The sequence below is a fragment of the Meleagris gallopavo genome, chromosome 7, assembly GCF_905368555.1.
Source record: "Meleagris gallopavo chromosome 7, MGAL_WU_HG_1.1, whole genome shotgun sequence".
In the NCBI taxonomy this organism is placed as follows: Eukaryota; Metazoa; Chordata; class Aves; order Galliformes; family Phasianidae; genus Meleagris; species Meleagris gallopavo.
In genome coordinates this window covers 5058521-5080954 of record NC_139410.1, presented here as the reverse complement: position 1 = coordinate 5080954, position 22434 = coordinate 5058521, and the positions used below count along the sequence as shown (strand labels likewise).

The following is a 22434-nucleotide window of genomic DNA, read 5'->3' as shown; positions in this document are numbered from 1 at the left end:
TGCAAACTTCCAGGAATTTGCCAAGTGAGTACTCAAAATCTTTGGGTGATTTTGCCTGTCCTTTCTGTATTCACAGATAATTTTTGTGGCATGCAGTGGTAATCAAAACATTTCTGTTTCCCCAGTACTGCCTTGTCCCAGCCATTTTTTCCCTCGATTGATCCATCCAGAGAGTTTAAAAGATCAGCCAGGGAGCTTTTGTGTTGAAACAGAAGAACAAACACATCAGTGGGCATCATAGTGTTCCTCTGCTATTGACACCAAAGCCAGGCTTAGACTACGCCTTCCTGAATATAAAGCTGTAAAGCAATTAGAGGAGCCTTTTGGAAAACGTCGTCGGGCACAGCCATGGCCTAATATTCTTGTCCTCCTCTCCACTGCCAGCACCGTACACCTTTTTAATTTCTTTTCTTACAAGCCATCCATTCAAATTGCCCAGGAGTAGAAAACAGAGCTATTGACTGCCTTTTCATGAGCTGTCCTGAAACAGTGAATAGAAGCAAAAGACAAATGTAGGCACATCCAAGGAAAGAAAAATCATAATTAATATTTCAGTAGAATAAAGTGCCTCTATAAGGACAAGATTGAAAATAAAGTAGAAAGAGATATTAGCTTGACGTATATCAAGCTATAATATATATTCTCATAAATCCATACTGCATTTGTGCCTAGTATGCATGTTCAACTAATAGAGAGCACAAAGGCGAGAGGGAAATGAAGCCTCTGGATGAGTTTTTAAGCAGTTTCCATCGATTGTCAGATGTGGGGATAACTCTCAGGTGTCAGAGCTGCGGGAGCTGCATTTCCTCATGGTGGAAGAGCTCTACAAACGCTTGCAAACATTGGTGCTCTGCTATTAGAAATGTTCCAAACGCAATATGTGAAATATATTAAGGCAGTTCATCACCAGGAGGTTTCTTGGGTCCCAGCGGTTGTGGTGTTCCTCTGACATGGGGCTGCCATTCTTCCCAGCACTGTTGACACCACACTCCCTGTCTTTCCAAAGACGTGGGATTTCCAAGTGTTTGCTCTTAAAAATAGCATGTACACTTGCACTCTGCTTTTGAAAGCTTTTCAGGAAAACTTATCAGCAATTTCTGGTGGAGATGGAGGTGCTTTATTAACAACAGAGGAAACTGTCTCCACTGGCTTTAAAAGGAATTTAAAAAGACGCCAGGCTTGTGTATGGGCTTTTGCAGTGCATGATCCCACCATCTGACCTGAAGTATTTTGGAGATTTTCACTGTAGGAGTGACTGCAGTGCTGCAGATTCCCACACAGAGCCCAAGGTCCGGGAGACGAGGTAAACTAACAAAACCTGAAACAATTTGCCCTGTAATTTATGTAGATCATTTGCAAGCGTAGTCCTGAGGCAAAGAGCAGATAAATTGCTCCGACAGTATCCAATAAGTTTCAGCCATTGTTCGACTACTAATAATTGTGGGTTTTTTTGCAAGATACATGTTTTGCACAGATACAATTACTATATTTTACAGCAGTCGATGCAAATCACTCATTTCCATATTGCATGCCAACTTCGTATCTGATTAGCGTGGCAAATTCAATTTGTGTTAATAAGCCTAAGGCAGAATTAACTTGATACATTACCATTTAGCAGTATTTAGATAAGAAAAACAAGTTGTTTGGTTTTGCTTTACTTTGGTTTGCTGTAGTAAAATCAACAAGTTGGTCTACAGTGTTAATGTGAAACCTTTTACATCTGGGAAAGATCATCTCTTGGTTAGAGAGACTGTAGGTGCAGAGATGGGCATCACTGGAGGTGTCATGATTGCAGACTGCTAGGCTGACAGGAGACAGTGCAGATGGGGAAAATGTGAGAGTATCAACAAAATGTTTCATCAACAAAATGTTTCTCAAGAACCATTCCAAGCCCATATTGCAGTTTGGTTATAATACCTTTCTTTGGTGGTGTGTGGGCTCAGGGACTTAATGCCTAATGTGATGTAGAAAACATTGTCAAAGGATAGCCCGCAACATGAAGATGCTGTGAGGAGCACTTTGCTGCTTCTAAGACCAGCTAAACTGCTTTTGATTATACCTGTGAAATTGTATTGATGTAGGACAGCATCATTCTGTTTTGCAAAGTCAACTGTTCCCAGCAGAAGTAGCCATAGGTGGATTCCAGTCCTCTAATGCTGTGAAATGGATTTAAAAGGGTAATCTTAATTCCTTTACTGGCAATTTTCACATGTAAATGATTTAGGAGCATGCATACCCCCTGGCTGTTTGGGAAACCTCGACCACTGGAGCACTTTGTTAAGCTTGTATCTCACTTTCCCTTCGAGCTGTCCCCGCTGTCCCTTCCCAGCTGACTGGTGCAATGGGATTGATTGCACAGGGCACACACATAGCTGTGAGCAGACATTGCCATTTGCACTGCTCAATACATAGATGGGAATATTTGAAATATTCTGAAAGGGGAAATATTTGAAAATGAATTGCGGGCTGGTGTGCTTAGAGTGTTTACTGGGGAGCGTGTTCGGTAATGTCCACATCTTTCTGAGAAGTGACATTGTCTCTAAATCCAATGGGAGTTAGCAAGTTTTGCTTGAGCTGAGTCTTTGCCTGGCTCTCAGGAGCTTGAAGAATGGCTTCCTGTGATGCCCTTTGATTCCTATCTGCCCATAATTGGAGATCACACACTGTCACCCCCGTGTAAACTGCAAAATGGACCAGAGTAATTATTTCCTGAGCAAACCAGCCCACAGCTCTGCTCATATGGGGACCTATCCATTGATTTGTATGAGCTGAGGATCCAGCCTGGACTTCCACCAGTCAGATGTGTGTGGGACTGCCTGCAGGACCTTGATTGTCAGTAAAAAGCCGATGTTAGCAATTTTCATCAGGCAGCATGGAAATTAATTAGCCCAATTTTATGGAAATCAGCTCATTATAAATAATTTTAGCTGGCCCATTCACAAAGCACTTTTCACATTAGGGAAAATAAGAAAGAAAAAGCAGAGCTCTGTGAATTGGATGCCGAAAAAACTCTTTTCTCCCCTTCCCTCTTTCTAAAAACAAATGAATTTCAGCAGCTGTGCCATTTGCAGGGGAGGGGCCTCACCCACAGCTTGAGTCTCCAGACTGAGCTCTCCTTCTCAGCACACAGAAGAGCAACATGATTGAATGGGGTGGCTGCAGATGGACCTGTGCTGCTGCCGCCCTTTGGCCTGGCCAATGGAGGACTCTCCCTCTGGGTTTTCCAAGCTGTAAGGTCCTGCCTGAGGTGTCCATCCCAGCCTCAGAAGGTGCTGTGGATTTGCTGGGCTGGATGAGACCTCCAAACAGTCCAGCTCGGATCTTTCAGAAGGTGCTGCATTTTGATCCCCATCTTTTCTAAGGATGCGGTGGTTCTGAAGTGGGCTGAGCACCATCTCTGCTCCTGGTTTTGCTCCCTTCAGTGCTTTCGCCAAAGAGATTTTTAATGGCAGTCTGTCCTTAGACCTGTCATGATATTTCATTAGTCGTGGAAGGAGCAAACATCTTCACCTCATGCACGGTTGTGGCTTCATCAGTTCCTGTAGGAGTCATCAGGATTTGCTGATCTTCAGGATGCCTAGCAGTTGATTCTTGGCACGTTGTTTTCCTTCTGACGTGGGGAACACCTCTGTGCAGCAACCCCTTGTTTCCCAGCCAGGACTGAGTGTCCAGATGAAAACAACTTCTCTTTCTGAAGGCAGTCCCTCCCTATCCCTGTTTCTTCTCTTCAGACTCTCTGGGCTTAGGACTCATGCCTTCCCTTTCCTGGGGAAACACTGCTTGCAACCACTCTGGGGGTAAATGCTGCTTTTATTTAGTGTGTCATGTAGTGTGTCTTCCCAGTGAGCAAAATTTGCTCAGTTGCTGTAGTTCTTCAGCCAGCACTCAAAGGTCCCTCCTCCTTCCTTGCTGCCTTGACCCAGACATCACGAAGTGAAAACACAGGAAAAGTGGTCCAGGAATGATTAAATCAGGGAGTGTTTGGAGAATGGTGGAGGAGTTGGGTGCAGGTGTTTTTAGCAGCCGCATTTCCAACCCACATCTGTGTAGGGACAACTTTGTCCCTGTTTGTGGGATCTCTCCATGCCCAGGCCCCCAAGCCAGCAGGCAGGTCTCGTACAGCCCCCTTCAAAGACCATTGCTGTGGCCCTTCAGCAGCACAAGCATACCTTCACTCTGACACAGTGAATTACACCGCAGAAAATGCTGGATTCTTGCAAAATGTGAACTTAAAATAAATTGGAGCTGAAGGCATGTTTTGGAGGTGCGAAAAATCTTTCTGGCAAGTGACAAGATCAGAGTTATTACTCCTCTGCTATTTGCTTAAGCAGCTACTATAAACAGCTACTAATCAGGCTCCCCCGGTGCTTAGAGGTATTGGTGGATTGATTTTAATTAGATTGGCACCTCTTTGTTAATTCTATAATGTTTGTTTGCTTCTACGTTAGAGTATTTGGGTGCTGTGATTTTGTTTAACTTCTTTAGGCAAATGTGAATTAGTGAGCTTGCAGGCGTGGTGTTCCCTTTGCCAGTGGGGTTTTGCAAGAAGGGTTTTTAGACAGCCCTGAGAGCAATTTGTAAAAGCACCTTATGCACCTCCGTTGGGTTGAGCAGTGCTACTACCCAAATCGTGCAGCTAAAAGCAGACATGAATAAATACCAATGTTTGGCTGTCTTACTTGGAACTCTGAAGCTGTCTTATTCAAAAACAGCTTCAGAGAAGAAATGGGAGGAAAAAACTGCCCTGCAAGGTGTTTCAGCCCCCTGGTGCTTTGTCCCAAGTGTAACATGGCACGTCCTTGCCCAGCACTGCGAGCACCAGTTGGAAGTGGTGTGATGGGCTGCACACCACAGCAAGCAATTTTGGTGTGTTTTGTGCCATATAGAGAAAGAACTTTGGTCTGTGCCAGCAGGGAAGTGCTGAACCTCAGCAACTGAATTGAGTCAAGTCTGGAGGCTGTGCTTCTGGTGGGGATTTTTTTGCCTTCCTTTATCTCTTTCTTTGGTGTGAGATTGTTTCTCTGCAATAAGAAGTGATTATTTCTAAACCAGAAAATCTTTTATGATTTTTATCTATTTACCTTGATTTGAGTTTGTTTTTCCTGGTTATTACGGATTTTAGGCTACTTCCCACAGGTTATCAGAGCTATTCCTATGCTGAACCCATTTCTTTCTGATTAACCGAGGGTGCCCCGATGTGTTCCTGATGAAAAGCAGGTAGGGGGCTTGTAAATTGAAAAATGAACTTTAAAACAAACCCCCACAGCAGAGCTCTACACCAAGAGAATATTGAGCATTCCGAGACTTTTACACCACGTTTCCTTTATAAGCTCAGCCAGGGCACATTTCATCATGGGTGGAAGCTGGCTTTTTGTGATCACATCTGCCGCATCCTCGGTACCACCTGGGTGAAGTTGCTTAAGCCAACCAACCCATGTGTGCAAATCCCCAAGCACCCAACGTGTTGAGGTCTCTATAAAGCATCAGGGTGACATATCTTGAAGTAGGAAAATGGGCATGGAGAGCCCGTATGGTGGTACTGAGCCCGGTGCTATGGAGTTACCCGTGTTTTCTTCCCAGCACCTTTGTGCAGTTGTTTTGAATCTTTTTTGGGTTTCAGTCTTTCATCTGGCATTTCTGCCTTTCATCCTAATGCGTCTCATCTCTTCTTGATCTCACATCTGATGACAAAAAAACAAACCAAACTTCCTCACTCTGCAACAAGTGTTTAATTCAAAGGCTATTTGAAGACCGAGGGAAGAAATTTGCTGAACGAGTTAGTCCAGACAGCTGAAGAAGGCTCATTTGCTGTGGGTTATTTATTTATTTATTTTCTTCTAAATTTTATTATAGAAAGTGAAAACATTCTCTTTGGTGGGAGAAGTTGGATTTTTAAATTTGAAATTAAAAAAAAACTAGTATAGGCACCATATGTCTATAACATACAGTGTTTACATGATGATGTAGTCCAAAGAGCCTCCCCTGTGTATGGGTACACTAAAAACTTCTTCTGGAAAGCAGAGTTCTGCTCTGGATGCTTCTGACTGAATGGTGCAAGGAGTTGGAGGAGTGGATGATGACAGAAGGGCCCCAGATGGGCAGAAGCTGTGGCAGGGGATGTCTGCGAGCCCACTGAGCACTGCTCTTGGAGTCATAAACGTGAGGTGTTGGGGCACAGAGCTGTGTTATTGATAGGTTTTATTATTTGTTTGGGTTACAGGTGTGCTTCTGAATGGTGGGAGGGAAGATAAGAAAATGCAGGGAAAGGATGGACTGAACACTGCCTAGATAGGTTCATCCTAAGAGCAGCATTATGGTTGCAAACAGACTGTGCAGTGAATGTGGACAAGCAGCAATCATTAAGGTTAGGATGACCAGACACACCTCAGCCAAGATACATTACAGGCTGGCTTAAAGTGTTGTATTTTAGCCAGTACAAGTGCTGCTGTGTTTTACATCAAGGTGCTGATCTTGAACACTGGAGGTGTTCGAGGCCAGGTTGGATGGCTTCTGGACAGCCTGATCTGCTAGAGGACAGCCAGCCCATGGCAGGGGGCTAAAGCTTGGTGGGCTTTAAAGTCCCTTCCAACCTAAGCCATGCTGTGATTCTTTGCACTCTTTGCAGTGTTGGATTTGATTGCATGTCCCTCTGCATCAGCTGGTGAGTGCCCTTCCTCAGGCTAAGCAATGCCTTTGTGCCCTGACCTACAGCCTCAGGGATGGTTCAGCACTAGTATGCAAAGAGGAGGTGGGGGGGGGGGGGTTCTGACACTCTGGTTGGGCGCAGAGAGGAGCAGTGGACACAGCCAGGTGCAGGACATGTATACACCCATCACTGAGCTCTTCTTCTCTCTTGGGAGACTGCTGTTTCTCCTGGTTTGCTCATATCTCTGAGCTGGTAGCCCAAGGGAGGGGCTTTCTTTTTGGGTTGATGTTCTCCCAGCTGCTGCTGCAGTGCAGATAATAAACAGCATCCAGGAGAAATAGAGGATGCAGCAACAGGCTGAAGCAGAGTGCTTTTTCTGCCTGCACCTGTCAAAAAATACCAGGTATAGTAAAAAGTGTCAGGAGGAGCAGAAGGTATAGCAAAGATTGTTCGTGCAAAGCTTCTGCTGCAGGTAGCAGAGGCCAGGGTAATTCAGGTAAGCATCTGAAGCACAGGGATTTCTCTCAACTTTGAACCTCTTGGAGGCTTAGCCATCATTCCTGTGAAACAGCCAACGTTAGGGTGCAGCAGGCTGAACTCATCCCTGCTCTGAGAGCAGCAGCTGTCAGGCACCAGGGCTGTTTCTTTGGAGCTGTGGTTTGTCAGATGTGTGGGAGAGCTGCGGTTATTTTCACAGTCTGGAAGAATCCTAATTGTGAGCATTCCCCATTGTGGGAAAGCACAAGCCCTGCCACAGCTAAAGCCCTGTGCAGCCATTCCAATAAATAATCAGAGGTGCTGGAATAATGGAGGGAGGGATGTGCTCCCTGACTGTGAGTACTGGGAGGGCTGATGCTGTGCATGGCCGTACTCCTGGCTGCCTTCACCACTGAAATGCAGCAGTATTGGGGCCATCTGGGGAAATTTCTCCATTGATTTCTGTTGAACCTTTCCTTTGCTTTGCCTCTGACTGTGACAAAGCCAGCTGACACCCGTTTAGCTTCAGCGACAGGCTAAGCAGGTATTTGAAGCTGTACCTGAAGCTGATCAAGGGACCACTGCTGGTAAGGGTAAAACAGAGGCTGGCTGCTTGATTGATTTTATTTTCCTCCAGGTGTTTTAAATGAAAAGTTTAATTTGAACAATATAAGGCTTCTTATCAAAACCTCTTTTCATCCATGTATTGTTTCCATTAGGAAGATAGGCCCTTTACTTCTCCATGAAGATCTTTGAGATGGACAGTTTTGTGAGTTCTTTCTGAAAGCGGGTGGCATTTCTTGGCCAGGTTTGTGTTTTTCTGTGGTATTGCTGGCCCTATTTTTAGACCTGTCAATCCCTGGCATTTGCCAGGAGGTGTTGCACCTTGAAAATAGAACAAATGACTGGGTTTGGTTTTGGTTGCTTTTTCAGGAAATTACCCTGAAGAAAGTGCATTTACGTTCACTTTCTTCGGTGTCTTTTCAAAGCAAGCCTTCACGGTACAAAAAAGGTTTCTTTATAGATGCCGACAGTTCAGTTATCTCTGTATCAGCTCCATAGGAAACTCTGCTAAGGAGTTTAGGAGTAGGTTAGAAATGTGTCTGCTGGAGATATGGGCAGTGAGGGAGCCTCCAAAGAGTCTTTCTTTGAAATCTCTGTTCCTGTAGGCACGAAGAGCTCCACGCATTAGTGAATAGTGAGGCAGATTAGACCTCGTGTTGCAGTGATCAGGGAATGGATCTCGGTGAGATCAGTTTGTATCTGGAAAGTTTAAGGTCTACCCCCTCTTACAGAGAGAACAACTGGAAAAAAAAAGGAAAAGTAAAAAGCAGAAAGCCCTTCCTGATGTCGTTTTTATTTTCCTTTTGAAATATCCTGGCTCAGAGTTGTGCTGGACAGCCTGGATGGCCTTCAAGATGTACAATAGATGTATTTTGGGGGGAGCTTTTCTAAGTTTTTTCTCACGCTTGTCTGCCTACTGCTATTTTAATCAATCCCCTAATTATTTTGCATAGTTATAATTCATTGACCTGCTCAAAAATGTTATTCCAATGGACGCTTACATTGGAAAATGTCTGTTCTTAAGCTGCGGCTTAAGTCTCTTTTTAGTCTCTCTCTTTTGTGTATACTTTCTTTGTACATCGGGTCTTGTGCATCCCTGCAAGAAGAGAAGAGAAAATGAGAACTGGTCGTACCTCCAGCACATAGTCACCCAGGGGAAGGGCAGGTGAGGGCTTTGCTGGGAGAGCACTCTAAGAGGTCATTTTGCTCTCTTTCTGTGCTGCCTCAGCCCCGCTGGCCTCGGTCTGCTTGACCGAGTGACAAGTGAGATCACTTTGCATTACACTTGGCTGATCAGACAGAATTTTAGGAAAGATTTCTCTGTCACTGACTTCATTTCCCTTTGCCTGGGCAGGTGGCTTTGTATTTGGATTGAATCTCCTCCAGTTGTGCCGCATTTCCATGTGCTCTGTTAGACTTGGTTGAGGCTGTTTGCTGATGAGAGGCACATGAGGTGACTTTAGTATTTGTGCTCCATGCAGGGCAAATAGCAAGCCCATCTGAGAGGCCCACGGGATGTGTTTTAGCTATGCTGTGTCTGTACTGAGCTTGGACAAATGATAGGCGAGTGAAAGCCAGTCCTTTCTGATTTGAACTCAAGCCAAACTTTTCTGGGAGATTTTAAAACGTGAGATTATTTATCTCTGTACTCTGGAAATTGGAGTGATAAGCAAGATCTTGTTGGTTTTGGTACAGCTGCAGTCTTCTCATTCCCTTTAGAAGGAAATAGGGGGAGAATCTCTTTGTCCTTGTTTTGCTAGTAAGGAAAACTTGAGAGCAGAGAGCAGAGAAAGTATATGACTTTGAATGATCTCAGGACGTAGCTCTGATTGTCAGTGTTCATTTTTATACTCTTGTAATAAGTTAACAAGGCTAGGAATGGAGTTAAATGCAATTACCTTTATTCGTTTTGCGAACTAATGAAGAATCCAGGGAGAGAGGTGGCAGTGAATCATGCAAAGGCGTTCATGATCAAAATGAAATTTGCTCTTTCCCGAAGGAAGGCGCCTCTGGACTTTAAGGCAAGGCCAAGAAAAAAGACATATGGTGTGGTGTCAGCCCTGCTTTGGCTGATTGCAGTGCACCTGGGTCAGGACTTGTTATGTGTGATGCTAAATCGATACAAACCAACCCAGCTCTGACTCTTGGGTTATTCATTGGCTGAAGCTAATTTTGGGTGCTTGGAAGGAATGTAACACAGAAATGAGTCCTGTCGTTTGGTAAAGCATGTCTCATGGGTGCATCCTGAGGAAGTCGCTTGCCTTCGTGTCCAGTGTTCACATCTATGTGCCTCTTTGTGGCATGGAGATAACCTTCAGGCTCAGCTTGAAGCCCGGAGCAGAAGATTACCGTGAGCATGGATCATGCTCTCAAACCACTCCACAGAGATTTGTGCCTGGGGAGCCTCTGGATGCTTGCTAAAAGGGCATGACAAGCTGAAGTTTCTCCAGTAGGATTTCGTGGCTTGAGGGAAGACCACATCTATCAAAAGCTTGGCAGGACTGGCTTAGTTAGAGCGTCTTGTGTTCAAAGCTCTTTTCTGATCAACTTTGGCTTTGAACCCATGCCAGCCTTATAAATCCAGTTGCTGTTGATGATTCTTCTTTTTTTTTTTTTAGCTATGAAAAAAAAGAATGCAAAGACTTTAAAGCGGTGCTATAATGACACAGATAAACAGCCTTTGTATGCTTAATATCAAAACATTTAAGACAGCTTTCTTTTCTCCTAGATTAAAACATAAAGGAAATGCACTGAGCAAATGTAGTGCCTTGAAATATTTCAAAGAACCTGTGGGCAGCGAGCATCTCCCCAGTCTGTGCTGCTGACCCTTGTGTTGCCTGAAGGAAATGATAGTTTTGAGACAACGTGAGGCATTTATTAAGAGCTGTAGCCTTAATGTTGGTCTCTGCTGTCTCACACAGTTTATGTTTCTTGCTCAGAGATGGGCCACATCTCTGAGTCTGTGGGAAGAGACAGTGTGGAGCTCTAATGGGCACTGTTAATACTATTGACAATGAACATTTTGCTTCTGACAAGCTACAGTACTTGGTCATTCACATGCTGATTTTTATGGAGAATATATTCTCTAAGGCAAGAAACCTTGTTGCTGTAGCCTTCCTGTAGCATACTACTGACCTTCACAAGGCCTCTTGAAATGCTGCACGAGATCCCTGCTCTGGGCAGGGAAACCATGGGAAATCTCACTTTGTGAAGCAATAGATATTATCCTGGACTTCAGCGGACGTGTCAAGAAATGCAAAAAGTGGATCTGAGGAATGATTTTCCTGACTCTTGCAGTTCTTTACAAGGTGAAACGAGCTTTTCTGTTGGTCACGTCAGCTGGCCAGCACAGCTCATCACTGCCCCTCATTACTGAGCAAACCGCATGTGTAAAGCACAGCCAGAGATGCCAGGTCCTGAGCTTCTGAGCTTCTGCAAGGTCTCATCTATTAGAACCCAAATGTCTGCTGGCATTCTAGGAGTTGTATGGCATGGAGCTAAGGCTTCTGTGTGAATTAGGTGTCATTTTAAAGGGAGAGCTGCAGTAGATCATTATGTAGATTGCCATGAATGTGTCCAACACATTTGGCTCGTTAGTACTATTTTCTCATGTTACTACATACTGTACTGCTGTTTCCCATTGCTGGAACAACCTGGAGTCCGCTGGTAGATATGTTCTTTCATTCCTACCTGGACTCAGTGGAAATGTTTCTGCAAAGCTTTTTGACATCTATTTCACCCTGAGCAGATGGGTGGATTTCTTTGGCTTCTGGAACTAAAGTACATGTTTCACAGTGCTAAGTGAAATGAAGTAAGCATTTGCTTATTTCAGATCATTCCTGAATGGCCTGAGATTTCTGCTCCCGATGTGGTTAGCAAATTGCTGATGGCCAATTTCATATTCTTCATGCACTTCTGGTATTTATAAGAAATTGCCATATACTGTACTTTGAAAAAATCATTTTCCATACTGTCAGTTAGCAGCAAGCTGCTCAGAGGGATATTCCACTGGTGTTTTTTTTTCTGGTTAGAGGTGTTCAATCACACCAATCTGTATTGCTGTCTACATATGTGCCCTCCTTTACAATTTCTGTTCTCCCCTTGGAGAACTGAAACTATTTTTTAAAACCATTTTCATTAATTGCTGAGGGCAAATAATGTGTTTATTGTGCAAATCATCAAATTGAGATTTGTGCGTGCTAAAACTCACGTCACTACAAAGCATGCAGATAGCTTTTTGAGCATTGTTCAGGTGCTCTTTACACTTGGCTCAGTAAATGAAGGTTCAATCTATTGTGGTTTAGTGCAAAACGTGGTCATCTTCATGGAGTACTTCCAGATGGCAGCTCTGCTACAGGCTCAATAACAGCTGCATGGAACCTATTCAGGGCTCACTGGTGACTTCATGAGAGTCTTCATGAAGAAGTATTGCTGAATGAGGCCTGGCAATGGTAATTAGAGATGTGTGTGACTGACTTCCACATTTTTGGTGAGGTGTCTTTTGGTTGGGAAGCTATGTGAATGGAAGAAGACAGAACTTCTGTTGTGATGCCTTTTTTGTGGCATTTCTGCTTGATGGATGGAGTCTAAAACCCATTTGTTTCCTGTAATCTCATTAAAGATAAGTTTGAGAAACTGAAAAAAAAAAAAGGAAGGATTTATTTCAGGGCAGCCTACAGTTAAAGTACTTCCGTTTGTTGTGCTGGCCTAAAGCTCTGCTTTGCATCAGTTCATCATTACCTGGTGCTTTTGTATTTCAGGCAGCCAGGGTGGAGGAAGGGAGGAAGGGAGAGGAGAATTATTCTTTTTTCTGACATAATAAGGCCTTGATAATTCTTGCGTGAAGCAGATTTTAGTTATCTCCTTGAGCATTTCATAGATTTTCTTTTATAACTCAGGTAGAGGTACTTTCTCATCTTGTCACAACTCATTCCTCTTTCCATCACCTTGCTGTTGATTTTCACTAGCTGCAGGGTCAGAGAGACCAAATGGCTTTTTTCTTTCAATTCTTTGGCCATTCAATCTTGAAAGGGGGGATTTTTATTTTATTTTATTTTTTTCAAGTATGCACTGCCAAACGACTTTGATATAATGAGATACCGGGCAGCAGCAGCTAACTTCTCCACTAACAGTAGCAATGTTAACTGTGAGGCTAAATGCAGCGCTGGCATTCCTGCCTTGTGGGAGAACTCCACTCTTTCAACATTTATGGTAATCCTGATTTGGGATGACAAGTTAAAATATCCAGAAATTCGGCCGAATGAAAAGCCCGTGCAGCAGCGTATTGGCAATGACAAAATGAATTGTGTTGTGAGGTGTGATGGTACGAGCTGCACCATGATGTTGTCTGAGCAGCAAGTTCAGCATAAAAATCAGCAAGGCTATAAATCATAAGGGCTGTGAAGCAACACGGCACTGAGTTAAGGATGAACAGAGTCAAACCAGGGCAGTCCAGTCCAGCTCCAAAGAAATGCTTCAGTCTGAGTTCAACCAAGTTCCAGTTCAGTATATTTGTACATTTCTTCCATTCTAGAGACAACAAACCTTAAAAACAAAGCATGTAACTTGCCAACTTCTTAAGAGTACTCACCATTCAATTACTTTTTATTTTAAAATGAAATAAAATGCGTGGTCATCTGTCATCACAGTCATCACATAACTGTCCAGATTTCCAACTTCAGCGAAGGTTACTCTGAAGATAGTATGTTATCTGAGTTGATGCCAGCTTCTGGAAACTGCAGAGAATTCACCGTAGTTTTTAAAACCGTCCTAAACAAAGTGGCAAAAAGTGGCAGAATAATAAAATCTCCTTTGAGTAATTTGATTAAGAAGTTGCACAGTAGTAAATTGTTTGTTATAAGGACTGCTTCCCTTCTGTTTTAATTTGGAAGGGGAAGGTATAGGGTAGAGAATTATTTAACTATATGCCTACATTTGTCACTTCATTTTCTTTGCTTTTAGGCCTCTTGCTTCATCACACACCACCAGCTCTAAGCAAAGAGTAGGGATCACATTTGGGTGTTGTCAGGAAGGGGACCACAAGCTCATCCTTCAGCTTCACAGCCCAGCACAGGCTCTGTGGCAGCATTCTCTTTGGCAGCACCGTAGCTCAAGTTTAATCTCAAGTGGCACATTATTGGAGGTGGAACTTGGGAGTTCACTCTGCAATAAGACATCAGGGCCCATTTCAATGTTGGATGCCTGGCATGAGTTTGATCTCTCACTGTATGATCTTTCTTTAAAAGAATCCCTTAATAGGGAAGCTTGCTTCACCTGCAGGGGATACTGTGAAGCAAAGGGCTGGGAGAGAGCTGGAAAATAGGGGAAAAATTACTTTCATTTTATAGTGCATACGTGATTTTCTGAATAGGCAAATGATTATAGTCAAAGAGTAGGTAATTAAAAAGCAGTGTCTTATTAGCTCCTGATCAGTGCATCTACTGGAAACCTCAGTTTCTTGTAGAGAGAGGTTAGGAAACTTGCCTGATGAGCACTGGATAGAAACACAGATCATATTTGTGGATGATGGGGAATATCAGATCAGAATACCAAAGAGAGTTCACGAAAGGCATTCGGATGAGTGGAAGAGATTTGCTCCCTCTATGGACATCTGGATAAAGAAACTTTGCTGTTTTACCTCTCCTGCCCTAAGGGTATGGCTTCTCAGAGGCAGAAAACGACAGCTGGAGAAAAAATTACATATGCTAATCAAAGATGAATTAATTGCTGTTAATTGTTCTATCACAAAATCAATTAGTATCGTCCTGCGAGTCGCTTTAAAGTAGTCGATAAAATCAGATAAACTGTAGATACAAGAAAACTATGGATGAGACTGCAAAATTAGTCTCTAATAAGAACAGAAGCCTAGAATGGTTCAGCACCACTGAGATTGAATTGTGTTAATTTTATTAACAAATTAGAGCCCACAGGAAAAACATGAGAGCAGGAAGCTCCTCTGCAAAAGAGAAGAACGCTTTTGGTGAAAAGGACAGCATTATCTGTGTATTTCTTGTGTCTACCTGTGCATTTTGGAGATAATTGTCACCTTCATTTAAAAAAGTCACTGTTTCTCAGTGTTCAGGCTATTCTGTTTACAGGCATGCTGGAAAGTATCCCAATCTTATGTATTTATCATCCCTTTAAGCAAAAACACGTGCTGTCTTTATATTCCTCCAAGCAAACAGAGTTCTTACACTTCTGGTACTCGTCTTGCGGTAATCAGATGGCTGAAGGAAGAAAATGGATAAGAATCACCTCAACAGAAGTTTGAAAATGCATGCCGTAGCAATCAGTTTGAGGTGACTGTGCAGATACGTGGGGCTGGATCCCGGGCTGGAATAGCACTGTTTGCACCGTGGTGTTTTTCCCATCGCCCATCTGAAAGAAGTTTTTGGTGAATTTAGGGATGCCAATCTATCAGAATTGGATAATGGCAAGAACAAAAACTGTAGAGCATCAGAGGCATAATTAATCTGATGCCTTTGCTTTTGAGTCATTATGTGCCGTATGCGAGTGGGTGGAAGTTTGCATGAGAAAGGAAGATGTTGTACTGCTGTCTAGAAAAGGACGCGGTTGTCTGTCGGGTGTCAGAAACATGCAGGTGTTTGGGATGCTGGTATTTTGTTATCTAACGATTTGCTCCAGGTTAATGACGGCAGCTGTGAGGAATGGATGTGGACCTTCCAGCACGCGGGTTGTTTTTGCAGGGAAATGTGAGCATGCTGTAATGCGTGCTCCTAGTGGAGCCACAGGAAGGAACACTTCTGTTCAGGCAGAAAAGATTGTAAAAGAGAAGTTATCTGGGCTGCATTTTTCTGAATCCTGAGCAGAATGCAATGCTTGGGACTTCATAGACTATTGCACAAAGCAGTCTGAGTAAAGAACAACTACTCTTTGTAAAGCAGGAAAACAAGAGGCGTTGATGGCAAAGCTAATTTATTTACTCTTTTTATGGAGAGAGCACGCTTTGCCCAAGTTCAAAACTGCTTGTGCAGCTACTGATGAGTGTTCCTGTGAGTAAAACAGCTAATGAAAGCACTGCTGCTCTCCTCATGTCTCTTTTTCGAGGATTGAAAGTGCAGCTTCGCTGTACAGCTGTAGAGGAAGGAGTCACAAGAGGAGGCAGTTGTTTGGTGAGCACTCAGCAGTGTCTCCATATGGCAAAAGGTTGCATTTTTCAGGTCATGGGTGATAGAAAGCACTTGTTGGATCAGCAGTGACTGATGAGGTGGCTGGAAGGTGTTTGGTGATTGCTGTCCCTGTAGTGATTGTGCCATCACTTGCAGGCAGAAGGCCTAGCCCTGCCTCTTGCAGACTGCATGGAGTTGCTTTGTGTGACTAGCAGTGTGAAGTCAGAGTGTAAGTTATGAGTTTTTGCTGAAGCTTGAATGAGGATCTAGGCTTTCTCTCCTCATGCCACAAGCTGCCAAGCCATTCCATGGAAAATGTTAAGGGGTCTTTAGCAAAGAGAAGGGAAATGCTGTTGGAAGGTGGAAGAGGAGATGGTCAAGAGCTGAGGCTGGGGCAGTTTGGTGTCTGTTTTCTCTCACCAGGCCCTAATGAATGAGAGCTTGAATCACACAGAATTACAGAATGGCCCGGGTTGGAAGGGACTGCAAGGACCATGAATCTCCAACCCCCCTGCCACAGGCAGGGCCACCAACCTCCACATTTAATACCATACCAGGCTGCCCAGGGCTCCATCCAACCTGGCCTTGAACACCTCCAGGGATGGGGCATCCACAACCTCTCTGGGCAGCTGTTCCAGCACCTCACCACTCTCACAGCAAAGAACTTCCCCCTGAATCCAACCTAAATCTTCCCTCCCTCAACTTAAAACCATTTCCCCTTGTCCTGCTGTTATCTATCCTTTCAAAGAGTTGATTCCCCTCCTGTTTGTAGGCTCCCTTTAGGTACTGAAGGCTGCAGTGAGGTCACCCTGCAGCCTTCTTTTCTCCAGGCTGAACAAGCCCAGCTCCCTCAGCCTGTCTTTGTAAGGGAGGTGCTCCAGTTCCCTGATCATCTTTGTGGCTCTCCTCTGGACTCTCTCCAGCAGCTCCCTGTCTTTCTTGTACTGGGGGCTCCAGACTTGGACACAGAACTGCAGATGAGGCCTCACAAGAGCAGAGTAGAGGAGGACAATCACCTCCCTGTCCCTGCTGACCACCTCTCTTCTGATGGAGCCCAGGATCCCATTTGCTTTCCAAGCTGTGAGAGCACACTGCTGGCTCATGTTAAGCTTTTCATCCATCAGGACCCCCAGGTCCTTCTCCTCAGGGCTGCTCTCAAGGACGCTCCTTCCAGTCTGTGTAGATGCCTGGGATTCCTCCAGCCTAGTTGCAAAACCTTGCACTTTGTGTTGAACCTCATTAGGTTCACTCAGGCCCACCTTTCAAGTCTGTTGAGGTCCCTCCAAATTGCATCCCTTCCTTCCTGGTGTCATCAGCAAACTTGCTGAGGGTGCACTCGATTCCGTCGTTGATGTCATTGATGAAGATGCTAAAGAGCACCGGTCCCAAGACAGACCCCTGAGGGACGCCGCTCGTTACCAGCCTCCACCTGGACATAGAACCATTAATCACCACCCTCTGTATGTGGCCTTTCAACCAGCTCCTTATCCATTGGGTGTTCCACCCATCAAATCCATATTCCTCCAATTTGGAGATAAGCTTGAATCCTCACCCTGTCTCTTATAAAGTTTAGAAAGCTCTGTAGGTAGTAATAAGGATATCACAGTGTGTTAAAAGCTATCAGCTTCATAGAAGGACAGAGGAATCTTTGAGCAAAAATCTTGAAATGACAGCACTTGTAATGCGGGCAGTCCTGTCTGAGTCCAGTGGGCGATTTGAGCAGACTTTGGGCTCTGGTCCCATAAAACTGCTCTACCCCTGTAAAACCTCCCACGGCCATGTACAGAAAATGAATGCCAGCTGAACAGCATTCACTTACACATACAAGTATGCTGAAACGACACTAATGCCTACAGTCTAAACTATGTTAATCCTACGGACATTTTTGGTGGAAACGTATCACCCTGACCCTTCATGAATTTCTGCAGAGCTCTGCAGTGTGCTGCCCACACGGAAAGCCACAGCAGTGTTGGCTGCAGGACCAGACTCCTACATCCTGTGCAGCGAGAGGCAGTGGTGGGATGGAAGGGATGGGAGAAAACGTATCCGAACATTTCCATGTGATTTTAATAACACAATATTTCTATTGACCTCATTAAAGGTAAAATTGCTTCAAGAGCAAAGGGCACCAAATTCTGCTTGCTGTTTAACCCACCCTGTTTTCATGCCACCTCTCCAGAGTTGGGAAACTGTCCGGTGTTTTAGTACCCCAAGATCACCACTTTTTACATACAGAAGACTTTAGAAGGAAAGAAATGTTTAGAGCTTTCTCATTTTGTTTTACACTTCACATCACACTGTTATCGATGTCTTGTTCCATCATGTCACGGAGCGTAATGCAAGAGGACAAGTGCAGTAAGGTGTTCACTGTGTAGGTGGAAAATCTGAAGAGATGGAGTTCTCTGAAACATATGGCTGGGCTTTAATCAGAGATTTTTATATATTTTTTTTAAATGATTTCCTTTTTTTTTTAAAGTCAGTCTGTCTGCAGGAAAGTGACATTTCTGAGACAGATGCAGTCCAGTAGGCATGTACAGTGAAACCAAGAGGCAGCACAAACCAAATCAGCCCTGCCTGTGCTCTTGAGCAAGCAAGCCCAGCCTTGGGAGGCACCTGGCTGGATAGAGACATGCAGGAGAACCGCAGATGCTGTGCTCCATCACAGAGGTGCTAGCAGAGTGAGGCCAGAGACTGTCCCCAGAACAGGATGTGTCCTCTGGCTTTATCCCCCTTGAAAGCAGGGTTGGGTTGAAGCATGGAGACAAAGGCAGTGCTGCAAGAGGTCAAGGTGATGTGCCGGCTAGTCCTTTGTTTTGGGAGAGGGAACGTGACAGTGTGTCGTACCAAAGGTGGACACGCGTTGAGCCTTGAAAAGATGTATTGCTTTGCAGTCTCACTTCTTCCAACATAGTGATGGTTCAGCAGGCTGCCTTGTAGGACTTGCTAACCATTTAAATTGCAGCCTACAAAGTTGTATTCTTAAGGAAGCATTCTGAAGGGTCACTGATGCCAGGGCTGGGTGCTGTCCCTACCACATGTTCGGGAGCAGCCTGAGAACTGCAGTGGGAGCTGCAAGCCCCTGCTCCATCCTGGCCCTGCTGGCCTCAGCACTGGTGCTCGTACAGCACTTCTGAATGGGGAGAAAGAAGCTGGAGAGTTATTTTCTAAGAAAAAAAATTCCTTTATGGTTTTTTGAAAACTGCGCTTTGCACAAATGTTCACTTAGCATCTGGCAGGCTGGGCTTTTGCCATGTGTGGCAGAGGATACAGCTTGTGTGGTTGCAAGCAATCTACTCAAAAAGCTTTTGTGTAGTCCTGGAGCCCAGGAACTTGTTAATTTTGAGCAGTCATTTTCCACATTTAGCCCATTAGAGACTCTATTTTTGGTGACCTAGTTCGAGCTCTTTAAAAAATAATCAAGCAGCATTTTTCAGATCTGATTTGTAAAGGGACTCTGGATTGGTTTTGAATCTTGAAATGAAAGTTAGTAGGGGGGATAGAAACCCGTTTTTATCTGCCTGCTCCTTCAGAGCTAACATTTACAATTGATTTTAGAAGGCCTCTAGGAAGGTTAATCTGACAAAGGCTGTGGCTTGGCTTCACCACTTCAAGGATTATTGTTGGACGTGCTGCTGGGAAAATAATAAGGTAGTTAGGTTTAAATAATACTTTCTGTGTGATAACCTCCAAGAGGGCTACCAAGTATTACTGGGCATGATCCAAACATCATTACAGCCTGTGGATTCTCTTGCTCCCCAGTGAGTATGGCAGAATTTGGATTGGAGAGCCCACAGTTGGGGCACGTGCCAAAATGGTTTGCCTCGGGCACTCACAGCTCTGCCGTGGCAGTGCTGGACTTAGGGCTCAGACCCAGAGATCCCATTTCCATGTTCTGACTCAGCTGTAGGTTTGAGCATCACAGAAGAGAAGAACTGGCCTCTGGCTGTTGGTGCGTACAGGGAGAGCCCTGACCTTCAGTTGTAGTGAGAGAGATGCTTAAGGCCAGTGGCTGCCCAGACCTGAGAGCCAGCTTGTTCAGATGGCTGGTTGTGAGCAATTCCAGCAAAACTGGAGAGAAAAATAACCAAGAGTGAAAAAAATCTCTTTCTAAACTGTATATATGCATACATACGAACTGTTTTCACACTTTATGGAGATGCAACAATATATGCTTAAATATCAGATGACCTGGAATGGCACTGCAGTGGGAACCTACTACATACACTTATTTGAAAGGAGCTGAGTGCTTGGGCTGGAGCTGACCCACAGCACCCGGCTCTGCTTTGAACAGGAGTTGTTCACTGCTGGCTGTTCTGTTCCGTGCCTCTCTAACCAGCATAAATACTCTTTCAAGGCTGGAATTTGGCAAAGAAGGTCATATAATTCAATTGCAGTCAGATTGCTAAATTAAAAATATTTGGCCTATTAGGAAGTGAAAACTTTAATTTATATTTGACTAAAAAAAAAAAAAGGAAATTAGTAATTTACCAGATTCTACTGCCATTTTTGTGTTTCTGTAGCTCAAAAGTATTGCGATCCAACAAATGAGATATGGCAAATATTCTAAATACTGTTTAATTTATTTATTTTTTCTGAAAAAAATATGTAAATGCCTGAGAAATTATACTTTGAAAAGTGGCTACTGCAAATTAACAGCATTTCACATGGATCTTACTTTGCATTTTTAATACACATAATGCGTGTCCTAAATTACATGATTTGCATTATAAACCAGAGCAGCTCCTGTGTCGCTGTTGCTGTCCGACAGTTGAATAACAAGGCTTTTCTTTCCAAACTGTATAAATACACATTTACCCAAATGATGCAATTTAGGGCTCTTTTATTTACATTTTTCTGGTCAGTCAATCACACTGATATTTTTTATAAGCAACACTTTTTAAATGTGTCCAAGTAGATCTCGCGTTTCAGAGATGTATGGCCAGGCATAGGCTGGAAGTAATCATCAGGTTGTTGTGCTGACATCTTGGCTCCAGCATTGGCACTTCTCTGTGACTCTGCATGATCACGGTGTGCCATTTCCAGCCGCAGTCGTTTTACCTTTCCCTGGTACACCTACAGCTTAGAGCCAGGGTTGAATTGCCTCGCCTCCTGGGGCAGCTCCTGTCCCAGGGCTTATTTCACATCCATCCAAGACCCCTAATACGCCATCCCTTCACAACCGCAGAGCATACAGAAGGCAGGGGCCTGTTCCTTTCCAAGTCTTTCTCCTCCAGGTCCTGCCTCATTTCTCCAATCACCTGCTGTCTCAAGTGTCTGGAGAAAGAGTTGGATGACCTCCATCATGTAATTGTGTCACCGTTGACATTGTCACTTGCTCAGAGCCTCACATCAGGTCATCCACATCCATTTGCAGTAATTTTCAGGGAGTGGTCTTCATAGTCCAAGGAGATTCAGTTTATGGGCTCAATATTCCTGCAGTTGTTAGCAGGCTATCACCACTGCTTGAATTTCATTCCAAGCTGGAGGTCAAGATCATAAATAACTTTGAGTCAGCTCACTCCAGTACCTCGTGGCTTCTGGCTTGAATGTGGAGAGGGAGAAGAGTAAATGGGTGGATAAACTTAGAAACTTGCAGTTCCTTCAGTTCTGCCTCCCTTAGCCCATCCTTCTGCAACCTGATTTCTTAAGCTTTCAAAGGTTATGAGTATGTGCCTCCTTCCCTTTTAACTTGCACTGTCTAGTTTCAACCAAATTTGTCCAGTAGAATTTCTGATGCTCATATATTCCAACACAGACTGTAAAAATAATCACCTGGGCAGATGAAATGGATTTGAGTCAATGAACCCTTCATAGGGATTTGCTGCAGCTTGAGCTTCACGTAACCGTTAGCTACCAGAAAATCCCCACTAGGAAGCACTCAGCAAAACCAGAAGATGAGAGGACCTGTGTTGTGCCAGGTATCTAACAACAAGCCCCAGCTCAGGTAGGATCAAGGGGGAGCACTGGTGGACGTGCTGGCCAGTCAGTGAATTTTTTCCTATGAAAGAGAGGAAGTGGGCACTGGGGCAGTGCCTTGCCTGAGGGTAGCCAAGGTGCCAGCAGCCTCAAGGGACGTTCACAGTGTACGGCACAGAGGATCAAAACAGGTTTTCCAGCACTTCTCCCCCGATAGCCTGCGTTATGCGAAACGAGCAGATTCTCAGTGTAAGCATCACTTTGCTTTTTTTGAGAAAGAGAAGCCATGCCCTGTTTCTAATCAACATTTTCACTGCATCCTTTCTATTGTATCGAGCTCCACACAGCATTGCAGGCTGGAGGGATCTTGCTCCCTGACTGCCTTCTTTTGCTGCTTTGATATTGCACGGGCATTGCCTCCTTCTTCCCTTGCTACTTGCTCCCTGAACCATCTTTCTCACCTTGCAGTAGTTACAGGCATTCTGTAAAAGGCTGTGTACTGCATTTCATGCATATGCTAATGGCTGTGTCCTTCTGGAATGTGTAATTAAATCCCTGGCTACCAAAGTGGAACCACGTCATGGAGTTATCTCTAGTTATATCGGTATTACCAGGACTGGAGGAACTGTTCTCTATCTCCCAGACTTTCTCCCCAGGCTGCGGCCGTGACCTGACGAGTAGAAGTTTATCTTCCAGGTGATG

The 22434-nt window shown here is 44.2% G+C and overlaps 1 protein-coding gene across 8 annotated transcripts in view; it reads left to right on the top strand.

Annotated features, from left to right (window-relative positions):
* Positions 1-22434, top strand: part of ERBB4 (erb-b2 receptor tyrosine kinase 4) — a 515280-nt gene that overhangs the window by 211993 nt on the left and 280853 nt on the right. The window lies entirely within an intron of this gene.